This window comes from Schistocerca nitens, chromosome 8 (genome assembly GCF_023898315.1).
Source record: "Schistocerca nitens isolate TAMUIC-IGC-003100 chromosome 8, iqSchNite1.1, whole genome shotgun sequence".
Taxonomy (NCBI): domain Eukaryota; kingdom Metazoa; phylum Arthropoda; class Insecta; order Orthoptera; family Acrididae; genus Schistocerca; species Schistocerca nitens.
In genome coordinates this window covers 625,241,640-625,258,592 of record NC_064621.1, presented here as the reverse complement: position 1 = coordinate 625,258,592, position 16,953 = coordinate 625,241,640, and the positions used below count along the sequence as shown (strand labels likewise).

At 42.0% G+C, this 16,953-nt stretch overlaps 1 protein-coding gene across 1 annotated transcript in view; it reads left to right on the top strand.

Annotated features, from left to right (window-relative positions):
- Positions 1 to 16,953, top strand: part of LOC126198569 (neurobeachin) — a 1,606,419-nt gene that overhangs the window by 94,494 nt on the left and 1,494,972 nt on the right. The window lies entirely within an intron of this gene.

The following is a 16,953-nucleotide window of genomic DNA, read 5'->3' as shown; positions in this document are numbered from 1 at the left end:
CGGATGATGCTGTAGTATACAGAGAAGTTGCAGCATTAGAAAATTGTAGCGAAATGCAGGAAGATCTACAGCGGATAGGCACTTGGTGCAGGGAGTGGCAACTGTCCCTTAACATAGACAAATGTAATGTATTGCGAATACATAGAAAGAAGGATCCTTTATTGTATGATTATATGATAGCGGAACAAACACTGGTAGCAGTTACTTCTGTAAAATATCTGGGAGTATGCGTGCGGAACGATTTGAAGGGGAGTGATCATATAAAAGTAATTGTTGGTAAGGCGGGTACCAGGTTGAGATTCATTGCGAGAGTCCTTAGAAAATGTAGTCCATCAACAAAGGAGGTGGCTTACAAAACACTCGTTCGACCTATACTTGAGTATTGCTCATCAGTGTGGGATCCGTACCAGATCGGGTTGACGGAGGAGATAGAGAAGATCCAAAGAAGAGCGGCGCGTTTCATCACAGGGTTATTTGGTAACCGTGATAGCGTTACGGAGATGTTTAATAAACTCAAGTGGCAGACTCTGCAAGAGAGGCGCTCTGCATCGCGGTGTAGCTTGCTCGCCAGGTTTCGAGAGGGTGCGTTTCTGGATGAGGTATCGAATATATTGCTTCCCCCTACCTATACCTCCCGAGGAGATCACGAATGTAAAATTAGAGAGATTCGAGCGCGCACGGAGGCTTTCAGACAGTCGTTCTTCCCGCGAACCATACGCGACTGGAACAGGAAAGGGAGGTAATGACAGTGGCACGTAAAGTGCCCTCCGCCACACACCGTTGGGTGGCTTGCGGAGTATAAATGTAGATGTAGATGTAGATTACAGATATTTCCACAAACTGCAAGACATGAAAGCGAGTATTCGCAGCATTGGAATTCTGACTAAGCCTTCACTGGACGCCTGTTTCCGTCTTTCATTCTCATCAGCCGAATGCTTTATATGATTTAAAAAGCATGCTGAAACTTTCCGGATTACTCCGACAGAAACTTTCTGCCTCGCCAAAGATAAATAGCCCCACAATGTTAGATGTAACGTGGCGAAAGCAAATCGTGATCCTGTTTACCGACTGAATTTCTATTGACCTTCGTCGCGGCGGCGATGGTGGCGAATATAATGATAAACGCTGCGATGACAGAGGTAACTACCTAATAAGATCTGTCGTTACTAGTAGAGCACTAACAAGGGGAGGCCGCCAATTGTGAAATTCAGATTCGATTCGTACTGCGCATAATAAAAGCTCATGGCCAGAGGTGCAATGTGGCAAAGCACCAAGATGCACTTCTCTGTCGTTGTCGAGAAAATCGACAGTTAAAAGAAACCGTTGCGGTGAAATACTCTCTACGATTAGTAATTTTCTCCAGCGTCGTGGGGCAGCGGTAAGCGCTCGGGTTCGTAATCCAAAGGTTGCCGGATCTATATATATATATATACTATTAATGAATTGCTTATGCATGTTGGTGAAGGCGGATCGCTCTCCAATTGTACCGCCTCCATTTTTCCGTTAGTTTAACAGGGTGTACCAAAGCTCTCCCGTCCGCACTGATTTTCGACGATGTTATAAGTTGCGCTAGGGACCGTATCTACCTTCTTTCGAAGTTAGCAGGCAACTATGCTAGTTACGCGGCGGCTCGTTTCGGCCCATTCAACGTCTGTTCTTCAAGTGTAACGAGCGAGTAACGGAGTTTATATTTCATACCTGCCACAGCAAATTTGTGTTCGTGGGGTCTCTGTTCTAATTCGAACGTTTGACTTACGCTATACGTATTCGTTTCGGAATATCGTTTCTACGTCTTCTGTTAACTATACGTGGTTAACATTATGAAGACAATAACATTTGTGAAATACAACTTAGTTTACGGAAAACATGATGATGATCGAAGTCGCCAGTTTTTCCACGACAAACGACTTTCAACAACTTATTATATGCATAATTGTTCCAACTGATTGCCGGGAATTATATATATATATATATATATATATATATATATATATATATATATATATTTGAATTACAAAAAACAAATACTAAAAAATAAAGGTTGCATGGCGCGAGATTCGATCCGGCGACTTTCGGATTACGAACCCAAGCGCTTACCGTTGCACGACGACGCTGTAGAAAGTTATTAATCGTAGACAGTATTTCACCGCAACGGATTCTTTTAACTGTCGATTTTCTCGACAGCGGCTGAGAAGTGCATCTTGGTGCTTTGCCACCTTACACCTCTGCCCATGAGCTTTTATTATGCGCAGTATGGATCGAATCTGAATTTCACACTTGGCGGCCCCCCCTTGTAAGTTATTTTTTCCGGAATAGAGTGTGGTCTTTTGAAGATTGTCTTTGTGTGGAAATCGGAGCTTGTGCTCCATGTCTAATGAGCTCGTCGTAACTTTAAACCCCAATCTTTATTCCTCCTTCCTAAGACTTGAGACAGTTCCTGTTTGCTACGTGATGTTTTGCTCGCGACGGTTCAGTAAACAGATTCATCGTGACAGCAATTCTCAGCATTCGTTTTGAACGGCCCGAACCAGGTTCTTCGTAATATCTTGCAGCAGATATCGCCACTAAAATGTCTCCTCGACGAAGAAACCTCGAATTGTGTGTGTGTGTGTTTTTTTTTTCTGTGTAGAAAAGTTACTACCTTTCTTTCTGAGTGAAGTTGAAACCGGATTTTTTTTAAAAAATTTACTAAATGAGGCACCATTCCGTTATAGCTTGACTCTGTGACTTTTAGTGTTAGTTCCAACTTTCATTGTTATTTCTAGAAAGTCGTTTCCGTGGTGTTCATAGCATGCGCGGAATGTTAATATCACACCTCATCCAGATCGGCAGCCAGAAAAGTCTGTAATCGTTTCAGAACTCATAATATATCAATTTGTCCATTTTATTTGGACTGTTGAGCTCCGTGGCCGTGGATAATGATATTTCACTGTAAAAATACAGCAACCAGCCACTTTTTAATTCGTTTTATTTATGCCAATATGCATTTCGGGTTTGCACTCATCTTCAGCTGGCAAATTACATGGATCTTCAGTTACTACAGTAGTACAATCTCGACAGCAGTTTGGATGCTGCAGCAGGCCTGTGCAAAAGCAACGATTGCAATCATTTACTTGAATTTAGCGAGTTTAAAGTTATGCACTTCAGTAAAGGACAGTTATGAACTTATTAATTGTCTAAAGGAAATTCAGATTCCTGATACTGCTAGGTTTGCATCACTTGACATCACAAACCTCTACACAAACATACCGGTCAAAGAAACAATAGAAATAATTAAAAACAATTTACTTAAACATAAAAATTTGGCATTATCAGAAATATATGAATTCATTGATCTATTAACACCAGTACTATCACACAACTATTTTTATTTTAATAACAAAATGTACCAGCAGAAAGAGGGCCTGGCTATGGGTAGCTGCCTTGCCAGTTTGCTTGCAGATATTTTCATCAATAACTTAGAATGTAAATTTTTTAAAGAAAACCCCCAGATAGTTAACAAGATAATTTATTACAAAAGGTATGTTGATGATATAATAATCTTATTTGATGGCACAGCAGAAGAAATTGATAACCTTGCAAAAGAAATGAATAAAATGCATCAGAACATCATCTTCACTGTAGAACACCAAACAGAAGTAGGTTTAAATTTTCTGGATCTCTGCATAAGTAGCTCCAACAACAAACACAAATTTCAAGTATACAGGAAACCAAGATATACAGATAACACAATTAATAAATCATCCTGCCACCCGGATAAACATAAGACGGCTTCATACAGAGCAATGATAAACAGAATGCACAAAATACCACTAGAACCAGCTGACCAAATAGAAGAACTAAACACCACCAAAGCAATTGCTTACAATAATGGTTACAATTCAAAATTAATAGATGAACTAAACTCTAAAATAAATCCCCACATAAACAAATACAATAACAAAACAACATTAAAGAACACCACAACACAGCCAAAGGAAAAATATGTAAGCTTGCCATTTGTAGGAAAGCTGTCATATAAAATAGCAAACCTGTTCCGAGGAACAGATATCAAAATCAGCTACTATACAAATAACAAAATAAAGGACAAAGCTATCCATAACATTAAAAATAATACCAAACTGTACAATCAATCAGGAATATACAAACTTAACTGCAACTCATGTCCAAAAACATACATAGGCCAAACAGGGAGAAACTTCAGCATACGGTTTCGAGAACACATGGATGCTCTTCGTTTAAAAAACTTAAATAAATCCACATTCGCCCAACATGTAGCAGAAGAAGAACATCAAGTAACAGACATATCCCATAACCTACAAGTTCTCCACCTAGCCAACAAAGGAAAAAGAATGAACCTCCTAGAAGAAATCGAAATTTATTCACATAAACATGCATCCCCTTCTGACATACTTAACGACCAAACAGAGCTGCCAAACCGAATATTTCTGAAAAACTTCCACACACTACTTATCAAACCAATTACTAAGCACAATCAAGAAATAACATCTAATAAAAACCCAACAAATGCATGTAATAATATAAAACATAAAAATCTTAATTTTATCTTTGTTATATTGTAAATGTATGAATTACGGCTTTGTATAAATGTGTTATGTTACTTTCTTATCTGCAATGCTGAAAAAAAATGTATACATCGTACTTAGAATACTTCTATCACCCAAGTCAATGTTTGGAAAACAGTAGCTTATCTTAGAATCTCAAAACTTTCGTAAAATATAACTCTGTCCATAGATAAACCGTTTGTACGTGAACAAAAACTGTCAGTCGACAACATGGCGGATAACGCAGTGCGCCTGTGTAAAATGCGTGATAAAAAGTGTTTGTGTTGTTGCAAAAAAGAAGAAAAGCCAAGAAAAAACAAGGAGAGGAGAATCTAAGTAAAATGAAGAACTGATAGTGCATAACTTTAAACTCGCGAAATTAAAGTAAATGATTGCAATCGTTGCTTTTGCACAGGCCTGCTGCAGCATCCAAACTTCTGTCGAGATTGTACTACTGTAGTAACTGAAGATCCATGTAATTTGCCAGCTGAAGATGAGTGCAAACCCGAAATGCATATTGGCATAAATAAAACGCATTAAAAAGTGGCTGGTTGCTGTATTTTTACAGTGAAATATCATAATATATCCGCTGTTGACTATCGATGGGGATTGTTTTCACTCGTATGGGTGGTTCCATAGTGACTACGGAAGAGTTTGCACGTCCTTCTTTCATCATCTGCATGCTTTCTTCCCGCATGAAATTCACAACACCATTTCGAAGCATCTTACCCATTCATATTTGACAATTAATTTCCGTCACCATTTCTTCTCTCTCGTGCACACGACGTAGGTCTCGACGCAGTGAAACTTTAATGTGTGCGTAAAGACCGCATCCTCCGGAACTCACATTTCGGGCACGCCTCTGGCGCAACTGGGACCTCACGTATTGAGGTTCGCCATGCGAAAAAGCTGGAGGAATGGCGGTGTTGCTAAAAGAGAGGAAAATAACGTTTATACTGGACACACAGTGGCAGATTAAAACTGTGAGCCACATCGGGACTCGAACCCGTAACCTCGCTCAGTGGTTCAGGCAGTGAACTCATATTCCAGTTGAAATCCCCGTCCGACCGTTCACATTTAACTTGTCTGTGGGTTCGCTTAATCTCTTGAGATGAGTTGCTACCTTCAAGAAGACCGTGGCGACTATTTTAGTCACCTTCCTCCCCTCCAACTAAGCTAATGCTTTGCCTGGTAAACTCGACGTCCGTGTTACATTAAACCCCACAAATCCCTTCTTTCGATCTAAAACAATCGAACTAAGCTATTATCTACTATAACTACTCAATAAGTCTGCAGGTAGTTTTTTTTTATTTGCTACTTTTTCTCTGCACAAACGAAACCATAAACTGATCAGTACGAGGAAATACGCGTCAGATGATATGTTAGAGAAAGAAACTACTATATCTTATCCAACACGATAACCCTCTTTTTTCATATGTCTTTAAGGGCTTAGGTAAGTTGGAGAAACGTCGAACACTGTACTCGGAGGAAACGGAGAGTCTGTTAAATTGCAAGTTGGAGTTTAGTTGGCAGAAAAGACGCCTCAAATTTGCACGTCACGTCATTTGCCAGTCTTGTGAAAACTGTTAAACGGGGCTGCACAGTGTCTTTGATTGCGGTCCTCTCTCCACGTTAACACGACTACCACATTAGGAAATTGCAGGTTCTTGCTCCCACAGTATTTCAATCAAGATAGTAAGTAGAATGAGGCCCAAGTTTCGTCGAAATGGATACAGGGGTTTAGGAGACGCGTTTTACGCATAGCTTTGCCTGCGCACGCACAAGTCACATATTATACGTCACACATATTTAACATAATTCACACATATTTGTACGCATAGTTCACCTCTATCTCTAGCGAATTTGCCCCGCCGTTTTGTTTTTACGCAGCTCAATGTTAATGACGTCATATCTCCTGAGCTACGCGTCGTACAGTGATATAATTCTGTTGGCACGTTCAGCCGCGTGTCTCCACACTCTCTGCTAAATGTGTCGCGAATAGAGTTAGTCGCAAATAAATAGTAAATTTGAACGTCATGCCTGTTGCGGCAGTGTTACTGGATGAAAACCGAAAAATGTAGTAAGCAATGAACTTTTTTTCCTTTCATCACTTTGTGGGGATTGTTAGCGAGCGAGAAAAAGTTTCGTAAAGGTTTGAAATTATGTGTGATGTTTGTTGCAAGTCACTAACTGCTATCGTTCTCAAATACAGGTTGAAAAAAAACCTGGGTTTGCACTCGTTGTGCCCTGTACTTCGTTTTCACCCCAACTCATTTGATAGGTTGGTGGTTCTTACCTCGACAGCTATTTTTCCAGACAGTAGGTGATATGTGTACCAAGTTTGGATGAAATCGGCCCACTGGCTTTTGGAGGAGATGTGGAACATGCATGTATACGAACATTTCTATAATATCTATGGATTTGAAAACTAGCTGGCCAGCTATTTAGTCACTTACAATAGTTATTGAATGTGCTTAAAAATTACATATTCATTTGGAGGGAAATACGATTGTCTGTGATAAGGATTTTTAGCTTGAGACTGTTACATCACGTCTTCTCCTCCTCCTCCTCATCCTTCATCTTCCTAACCTTTTCCCCTGTTTCCACGGGGCCTATCTCGGATGTGGCTATGTTAGTGGATGACCAGATGCCTTACCTGACTCCAGCACTCCACGCCCCGCTTTCCCCCGTACCCCACCCCTCCATGCTGTCCCTCCCCCCCTCCCCCCTCCCCGACCCCGGGTGGAATTAGTGTACTCCACCTGTCTGCGTCTGTTGTTATCTCATGGTCAAATGTGAGAACGTACTGCAGATATTGAACTGGTGCGCATCACCTAGTCGTATATGGGAAACCGCCTAAAAAGCATATGTAGACTGGCACGCTTCGTTGATCGGCCCGGCGGACTCGATCTGTGACCGGTGCGCCTCCCCGTCTCCCGGGAACAGAGCTTCAACGCTCTCAGCTATCCGAGCTGATCTGTGTGTTACATCACATGATACAGAAAAAAACTGGCCAAGTTCTAAGGGTTCCGTACATACTTAATTATGCATTTACACAGTTCATCCATCTTGGGAATCGAGAATATCATCGATTTTTGCCTGCTTTCGGTATCGATACTGGCATGATATTGGTCCCTTGAATTCCAAGACTGTCAAAATCTCTACAGTAGTTCCTCAGACTAGCTCGGACATACGAAAAGAATCGAGCAGGGGAGTTAAGTTTATATATCTAGAAAGAGAAGATTTATTAAAAGATTTGTATTTGTTTATTTACTAAAACTAACATTTATGTTTGCATGCAGTAATGTTTGTCTGTTACGCTTTTGACAAATTATGAACGAAATGTATGTCAAGTGTCAAAAAATGTTTTTTATGTGACAGAACTACAATTAAAGAGGTTTCAGATTTTTTGCTGTACTTGTGCTGTGAAAATTTGCTTCTTGTCGAATTTCGTGATTCTAAATCGTCGGAACCTACCCAGTAGGTTTTGATGAGTGAGTTTGCGTGTATAAAAATATGTGACTTAAGTGACCGGATCTTTTGACTGCGTTGATGCATTGCCTTAGAAGCTTAAAGTTTTTACACCGCCGAGGCACTATTGACCTCAGCATGTGACATAAGTTTGAACTTACTAGGTCTGTCCGTTCTGAGTGAAGGGGTTCTTAACAGTCTGACGGACAGACAGACAGACAGACAACAAAATGATCCTACAAGGGTTCTTCTTTCACAGATTGAGGCACGGAGCGCTAAAAATAAGATGATTTATGTTTTTATATTATTTGAGGCGATAATATGAATAAAAAGCTCAAGGTGTTTCGAAACATCACATTGAACATACAAATGAATGTGTAATTTGTAAACATACTGAATGGCAATGTAATTAGGTAAATAGATGGACAGAGAGACAGAAGCTAAATATTTGAAATTATTTGAAAAAGTTAATGTTTTATTACGAATCCATTGTACCGTACTGCGGTGTTTTCCTTGCACAGTTGCGACGCATTGACCCCCCTTGGAGACCTCTCTGCAGTGGAGGCGAGCACAGGGCGTTTGAAAGCAGGTGTGGCAGCGCAGTGCAGCGAGCGGCGACGAGGCTGTAACTGCATTCGTCTAAGAGCAACTTCTAACGAGCACCAACTTGGTAATCCGCAACGTCCGAGGATAATCCCTCGGGAGGGAAAAAAGAAGTCGGCGCGAGGGGCAGGGAGAGGGAGAGGGCGAAGGGAGAGGGTTCGGATGCGGAAGGAACCGGTGTCTTTCCGGCTGCCGTCTGGAAGGCAAGTTTCTTCTTTATTTACTGCCATCTCGGCACTTGCTCCAGAGCTGTTTAAAGTGTAAACTGGAGGGTAGCAGCGCCGCCTTCTGGAAACTTTCTGAAGTGCCTCCAGGCGGGCGGGCGCGGAAGAACGAGCCGAAAGGGCTTAAGCCGAGCGGCAGCCGAACGCTCGCCACCAGGCGGCGGTGGCAACTGCGACCGACTGACTGAATCACTGACGAGGAGGGGGGCGGGGGGAGTTAGTCACTGCTCGCGAGCTTTTGTCCAGTGGGCGACGCCACTCCCTGCGTAATCGACACAGATTTTGAGTCGGCAAACTTTGAGCGCTTGTTTGCCCAGACCAAAACAAAAGCTCTGTGTAAACGTAAGTCCGAATGCCCTCCATTCTTCCATTTTTAATCAGACTCTAAAAGTAGTAGATGATTTTTGCTTTTTCGGCAGCGAAATAACGAAGGCCAAAGTAGGTGGGATATAAAACGCAGACTGGCAATAGCCAGGAGCGTATCTCACAAAAAGAGAAGTTTGTTTAGACAAAGAAATTTATGGCACAGTTTGAAGGAATCGGTAGCGTGAGGCACCAAGTATTCACGAATTTGATAAGGGAGGACAAAACTGTAGAATGAGGCCAAGGCGTTAATACAGCCAGCGAGTTGAAGTGGACGCAGGCTGCCACAGTACATAGGGATGGATAGACTTTGCAGAAAATAGAGTAGCGCGGACAGCTGCATCCAAGCAATCTTGGCACTGCGAAGTCCGCTTCTTAGTCTGCACAGGTACTTGTACTGTTGATGCGATGTATTGGTATGAAGACATGTTTACAGTTTTCATTTGTGTACATTTGTCACTAGTCTGCCTTCTGTCTTTTACGTATGTTATAATATATGTATGAGTCCAGTCCAAGACCCCTACAGTAATCAGGACTGTGCCAAGCACCAAGAAAACGTTACCGACAGTGGCTTATTTATTGTTCAGAAATATAAATCGCCTTCCCATGGTGCTGGCAGCTCACTCAGGCGGTACGCGGGCACCGCTGTCATTATTATAGCGTGCACGTGTCCGCCGCTGCGTGGTGGACGGCTCGTGCTGCAGCCGTTACGTCACGGCTGGTGGGTGCCCCTGCAGCGTCGTCGGTGGAGTCCTCGCTGCACGGCGACACACAAAAGCTCTGCGGGCTGGTCGCTAAAGTGCTCAAGTTGACGTCGAAGAGACTCGCCCTCCAGCCCAGCCTGAGCTACTCGTTGCCGTGTCGAGTTCGACCCACACCCTCCAGTTAGGAGACAGAAGCTGGCAGCGTCAGTGTCCTCTGGAGGAAAGGGGCACGCAGCGAGAGTGGCTAGCCCTCGTGGTGGGAGGTGGCGAACAGCATCCTGACCCCGCTGGTTTGGCCCCCAGTAGGCCTGCAGGTTGATGGCAGTCTCTGAACCCGATCAGTATTGACTCCCAAATTGGCGCTGCAGCGTGTAGTAGCATAGTGTCCCCACCAAAACTGGGGGCTCCATACATAATGGTAGACGAGTACGTATGTAGAGTATCGACTGACATAGCCTTCAGTCCACGGGACACTGCAACTGAGATCATTGAGTAAGAAAGGCTACTAGTTTTCCCATTGGCCAGCTCTCCTGGTGGCTTCAAACTTTCATAACCTCCCCTTGAAGACAGTTTTTTTTTTTTTTTTTTTAATGCTGCGTCGCTGCCTGAATAGTTACTGTTGCATTGTACCTTGACCTTCTTGTGCACGTAGCTCGGTAACCATTATGACAGCCTATTTCTGTTGCCGTGATGTTATCCTGCTTCGTCTGCAGACTAGGGCGCTCTTGCAGTCCCACGTGTTGCAGTCGCCTCCGCTTTGACCTCAACCTGCTCAGCATTTCCCTCTAGCGGCTTCGCTTCTGCCGCCGGATCGTTTGTGTCCACATCGGATATTGTCCTGAGTCGCAACAGTATATATGTCTGAAGAATAATTAAAGCGTAAATTCACTGCTCCCTGTTGTGTACAAAATTCTTTCAAAAGAGCTCTAGGAGAAGTGGCAGACCAATTAATAGTAGAGGATCAGGCAGGATTTCACAAAAAGTGATCCTGCATAGAACGTTTAACGAACCTGAAGACAATTTTTCAAATAAGAACATGTAGAAATACGTTATTGACAGTGACATATTTACTAACCATTGTCAACTTTAAAAAGGTTTGTGGTTTGACAAATAGGCAAACACTTTTCAGTATTAGATAAGGAAGTCAGAATCGGCAGGAAAACAAGCGAAATCGTCCAACTGTCATTAACTGGTACTACCTCTACAGTTAAGTCCGTGGGAGAAATTGCAGAAGCATTTCAAATCCACACAAGTGTTCTCCGAGGAGATGGACTCCCCCCCCCCCACTGCCCCCCCTCACATTAAACATAATTCTGCAAAAAAAAAAAAAAAAATGTGAAGACAAGGGAAAAGCAATATAGAACCGGATTCAAAAAGAGCAGAGAGTCAATGTGAAGCGTCTGGTTTTCATAGAAGATCTAGCTGTTCTGAAAAATAAGAGCAAATAATAAAAGACAACCAAAAGTTCCCTGGAGAAGCTTCACGAAATCTCGTACTATAAAACTCAATACATTGAATGAAAGCCTGCAGATACTCTCTCCATTATAACTCGGTACGAGGAAGTGTTATAAATTACGTACTTTAAATATTTTAGAGAGGTCATCCAACCATCAGGACTGAACACAATAGCCAATTAAGAAATTATCTCGAAATTACATAAAGCATATAAGATCACATACAATTGCTACCATGAGAAATATCTCCAATGCAAAACTAAGGCATTACAACCGAGTAGTAGCTGTAGAAACTACGGTGGTTCGTGGTCAAACAAAGATAAGTAAGATTGAAAATCTGGAAAGGAACATTTTCAGAAAAATATTCGGAATTTGGGTAAAGAGGCCGTCGAGATAGATCTGCAGACAGACAGAAACAATAACGGACACCTTTACCAAAAGAAGGATGAAACTGCCCGAAATACATGCTTTATCAGTTCGTGGAGATCGCTGGGTAAACGCTGGTATGAAAGTATGTGTCTCCCATTGCATCCCAAAAAAGCTCTGCGGGTGACAAATTGCGTCACCGGAATGAGGCAGGCGAGTCAGTGGCCCATATGATCCTCAAGGCGTTTGTGTTGTGAATTACAGTATTGGGGTGATGCTTTATCCTGCTGGAATATATCATTTGGGACCGGGATTACGAGGTGTGTGACAGCACTGTGACCACTTACTGGCGACCACTCAGCCTACCTTCGCCAGCTACCAAATCACTCAAGCTTCGAATTCCACGACTCCAATAGTTGGAGAATTACTGCTTAACATCAGAACAATTCAAAACTGGTAAAATAAGTTTTATTATTATTCATCCCAATTAAACATGAACTAGTATCAATCGTTAAATGGAACAAAGAACCAGTGGAACTGTAACAGTATATTTCCACATACAAATAAACAGAAATATCTCTTATGGGCACACTGCACCATTTACGGTTCCTCGTAAATTTTTGATTATTAATGTTTTCTTCACGGACTTAAATAAAATATGTATTTGACACCGCTTTTATTAATCTTTGATTGTCATCTAAAGGGATTTTTGTCCGATCATGTCACAGTGACGATGACTTTGCCATACTTGTACGCTTCTTGTAGAACAAATTAATCTCAGAGAAGCTGATATTTAGTTCAAATGGTTCAAATGGCTCTGAGCACTATGGGACTTAACATCTATGGTCATCAGTCCCCTAGAACTTAGAACTACTTAAACCTAACTAACCTAAGGACATCACACACAACACCCACCCATCACGAGGCAGAGAAAATCCCTGACCCCGCCAGGAATCGAACCCGGGAACCTGATATTTAGTCCGTGAGTTGTTACTTGGTTTATTAGTTAGTTTTGCGTTCCATAGAATATTTGTGCGATTAGTCGTAATGATGTGGAACGGATCATTTTACATTTAGATTATACATTAATATGTAAATATGACTTTATGCTGTACATCTACGTCGTTCTTTCTTTAATATACAGATGTGAGTTAGTAATGCCTACCCACCAAGCATTACATCCTACATAAATAAAAATTCTTCTACGGAGTAGGAATTCTCAAGATTAAAGTTTCTCAATTTGTTTACAGCACTGTGTAAATGATCAAAAATTAAGTATCATAATTGAGCGTCTGTTTTTGAGCTACAGTCGAACTTAATCTGGAACAATGAATGCCAGTTTTGTTCTGGTATTGCAAGTATGTACATCGTTGTTCCTTTTGAACTGTAGTGGGTTACTTTCAGCAAAAGACCAAGTCAGAACGATTGACGCAGAAACTAGTGAAGGTTCAAGAAAGAGGAAGGTGTTTCGTTACAGATTCATTTAGTAAAGACGAAAGCGTCACAGAGTTTGTCAGCCTGCTCCAGCAACAGGCGCTGCAAGAGAGGCGTTCTGCGTCACGCTCTGGTTTGTTTTTAAATGTTCCGAGAAAGTAACGGGTGGCTCCAATTAAAGCGCAGCCGTTCTCACGGAGGTCCGGCGTGGGCCGCGATTATCGTACGGCAACGAAACTTGGTAGGGGGAGCGACAGGGTGACGGACGAAAATATTGCATAAATTCAGGATTTTTTTCTCTGTACTGGAGTGTAGTGGGCAAATAGGGTTTGCTGTCAATGAATGAAGCATGCATTGAAGTTTTTATTGGTGTTTTTCTCTTGAAAAATATCAATATCTTCACTGTGTAATTGGGATTTTCATGAGGCGGCTCCGAAAGGAGGTAGACAGACATTTGTCGTTGTAACTACGGATTAGGCCATCTGAAACATGAAATCAACGTGTCACCTTAATCCTTACACATGTAATTATTGTTCATCGTAGGAATTGGAAAAAAAAAATGTCGGAATTATAGATATTTTAGAAAATGGGCATATGGACCCTCTTTTTTGGCCGAAAAAATACTAAATATCAAAATAAAAAAGTGAAAAGAATTAAATTTGCTTCAAGGGAGACCAAAAATCATTGAAATCGGATGGAAATTGTAGCGTGTACGACGACAACCATGCCGAAAAACATATTTTTGAGAAAAACGCTTTTAAAGTGTGACAAGCTTTTATCATAAAAGAAAGCAACGAAGCTTGAAGCTTAGCGTATATCACCGATGCCTGGTCCATAATAAATACCGCCCCGGCTAGCGGATGGCCGCTTTCTGCTACTTTGACCTCATGAACCCTCATTTTCGCCCTCGATGTCCTTTTTGTCGTTAGAGCACATCGCCGCTTGAGTCTCTATCTTCACAGAATCGGCGCATTTCGTCGCCGATTTTGATTTGAAAGGCATTTGCCACGTGCATTAATGCAGTCCGTCCTCCATTGAGTAGACATACGTCCAAATTTGAAGCAATGTTGACAGTTTCGCTTCGGCTGGATGTTAGTTTTGGAGCGTATCTCCAAATGAGACTTGAAACTTTCGTTCACATTTTCAGTAAAATCGGCCAAACATCACTCCAGTAATTCAGATTCACTCAAATGGGTATAAATACGGGTGATGGTGTCGACGACGACTTGCGGCAATGGCGTTTTTCGTTTGTAACATCCCAGTTCACCGTTTGCTTTAGCTTCAAACGTTCACAGAATTGTTACTTTTTGCAGTTCACTCATAATATTTTGGGGAATTATTCATCAGTGTATATTCATTAGAATTCCTAGTAAAAAATTTCGAGTTTTTTCGACAGTCACCCTGTCGATCCCCCATAATGTGGAACCATTTTGCGCTGGAAGAAACTTAGTTCCAATTTTGGCCACCAGCTGCAAATCTGACGCTGTACGACATCTCATTGACGTCTCCGGTGCTCATATTGCACAAATTGTTTGAGCAACCGTTAATAAAAAAATCAAAATTATTTCCCTCTCACTTGTTTGACCTTTTCTGCCCACGTCCTGTCCCTAATGCATTATACAGCGTGGTCCATTGATAGTGACCGGGACAAATATCTCACGAAATAAGCATCAAACGAAAAAAATACAAACAACGAAACTCGTCTAGCTTGAAGGGGGAAACCAGATGGCGATATGGTTGGCCTGATAGATGATGCTGCCATAGGTCAAGCGGATATCAACTGCGTTTTTTTTAAATAGGAACCCCTATTTTTTATTACATATTCGTGTAGTACGTAAAGAAATATGAATGTTTTAGTTGGACCACTGTTTTCGCTTTGTGATAGATGGCGCTGTAATAGTCACAAACGTATAAGTACTTGGTATCACGTAACATTCCGCCAATGCGGACGGTATTTGCTTCGTGATACATTCCACGTGTTAAAATGGACCGTTTACCAATTGCAGAAGAGGTCGATATCGTGTTGATGTATGGCTATTGTGAACAAAATGCCCAACGGGCGTGTGCTATGTATGCTGCTCGGTATCCTGGACGACATCAACCAAGTGTCCAGACCGTTTGCCGCATAGTTACGTTATTTAAAGAAGCAGGAAGTGTTCAGCCACATTTGAAACCGTCAACCACGACCTGCAACAAATGACGATGTCCAAGTAGGTGTTTTAGCTGCTGTCGCGGCTAATCCGCACATCAGTAGCAGACAAATTGCGCGAGAATCGGGAATCTCAAAAACGTCGGTGCTGAGAATGCTACATCAACATCGATTGCACCCGTACCATGTTTATATGCACCAGGAATTGCATGGCGACGACTTTGCCACTGGGCACAAGAGAAATTACGGGACGATGACAGATTTTTTGCACGCGTTCTACTTAGCGATGAAGCGTCGTTCACGAACAGCGGTAACGTAAAGCGGAATAATATGCACTATTGGGCAACGGAAAATCCACGATGGCTGGGACAAGTGAAACATCAGCGACCTCGGCGGGTTAATGTATGGTGCGGAATTATGGGAGGAAGAATAATTGGCCCCCATTTTATCGATGGGAATGTAAATGGTGCAATGTATGCTCATTTCCTACGTAATGATGTACCAATGTTACTACAAGATGTTTCACTGCATGACAGAATGGCGATGTACTTCCAACATGATGGATGTCCGGCACATAGCTCGCGTGCGGTTGAAGCGGTATTGAATAGCATATTTCATGACAGGTGGATCGGTCGTCGAAGCACCATACCACGGTCCGCACGTTCACCGGATCTGGCGTCCCCGGATTTCTTTCTGTGGGGAAAGTTGAAGGATATTTGCTATCGTGATCCACCGACAACGCCTGACAACATGCGTCAGCGCGTTGTCAATGCATGTGCGAACTTTACGGACGGCGAACTACTCCCTGTTGAGAGGAGTGTCGCTACACGTATTGCCAAATGCATTGAGGTTGACGGACATTATTTTGAGCATTTATTGCATTAATGTGGTATTTACAGGTAATCACTCTGCAACAGCATGCGTTCTCAGAAATGATAAGTTCACAAAGGTAGATGTATCACATTGGAACAACAGAAATAAAATCTTCAAACGTACCTAAGTTCTGTATTTTAATTTAAAAAACGTACCTGTTACCAACTGTTCGTCTAAAATTGTGAGCCATATGTTTGTGACTATTACAGCGCCATCTATCACAAAGCGAAAAAAGTGGTCCAACTAAAACATTCATATTTCTTTACGTACTACACAAATATGTGATAAAAATGGGGGTTCCTATTTAAAAAAAAAAAAACTTAGTTGATATCCAATTGACCTATGGCATCGCCATCTAGCGGGCCAATCATAGCGCCATCTGGTTTCCGCCTCCAAGCTAGACAAGTTTCATTCTTTGTAGTTTTTTCGTTTGACGCTTATTTCGTGAGATATTTTGCGCGGTCACGATCAGTGGAGCAGCTTGTATATGGAAACATTTCTATACGTTCTTATTGCATTCACAGCGGCAGATTTGCACCTGTTGGCCAAAATCGGTAGTTTTTTTTCTTCCAAGGATAAATCGGTTGCGCATGACCGCATTAAAATATATATCAAGTTTCGCTCCCATATGATAGTTAAGAGCCCGCGTTATTCATCCGTTAGTAGCCTAATTTTGTAAAACCATTCTGTAGATGCAGCTGTGGGAAATGTGTATGAGCAGAGCTGTGGTAGCTCTTTAATATTAGG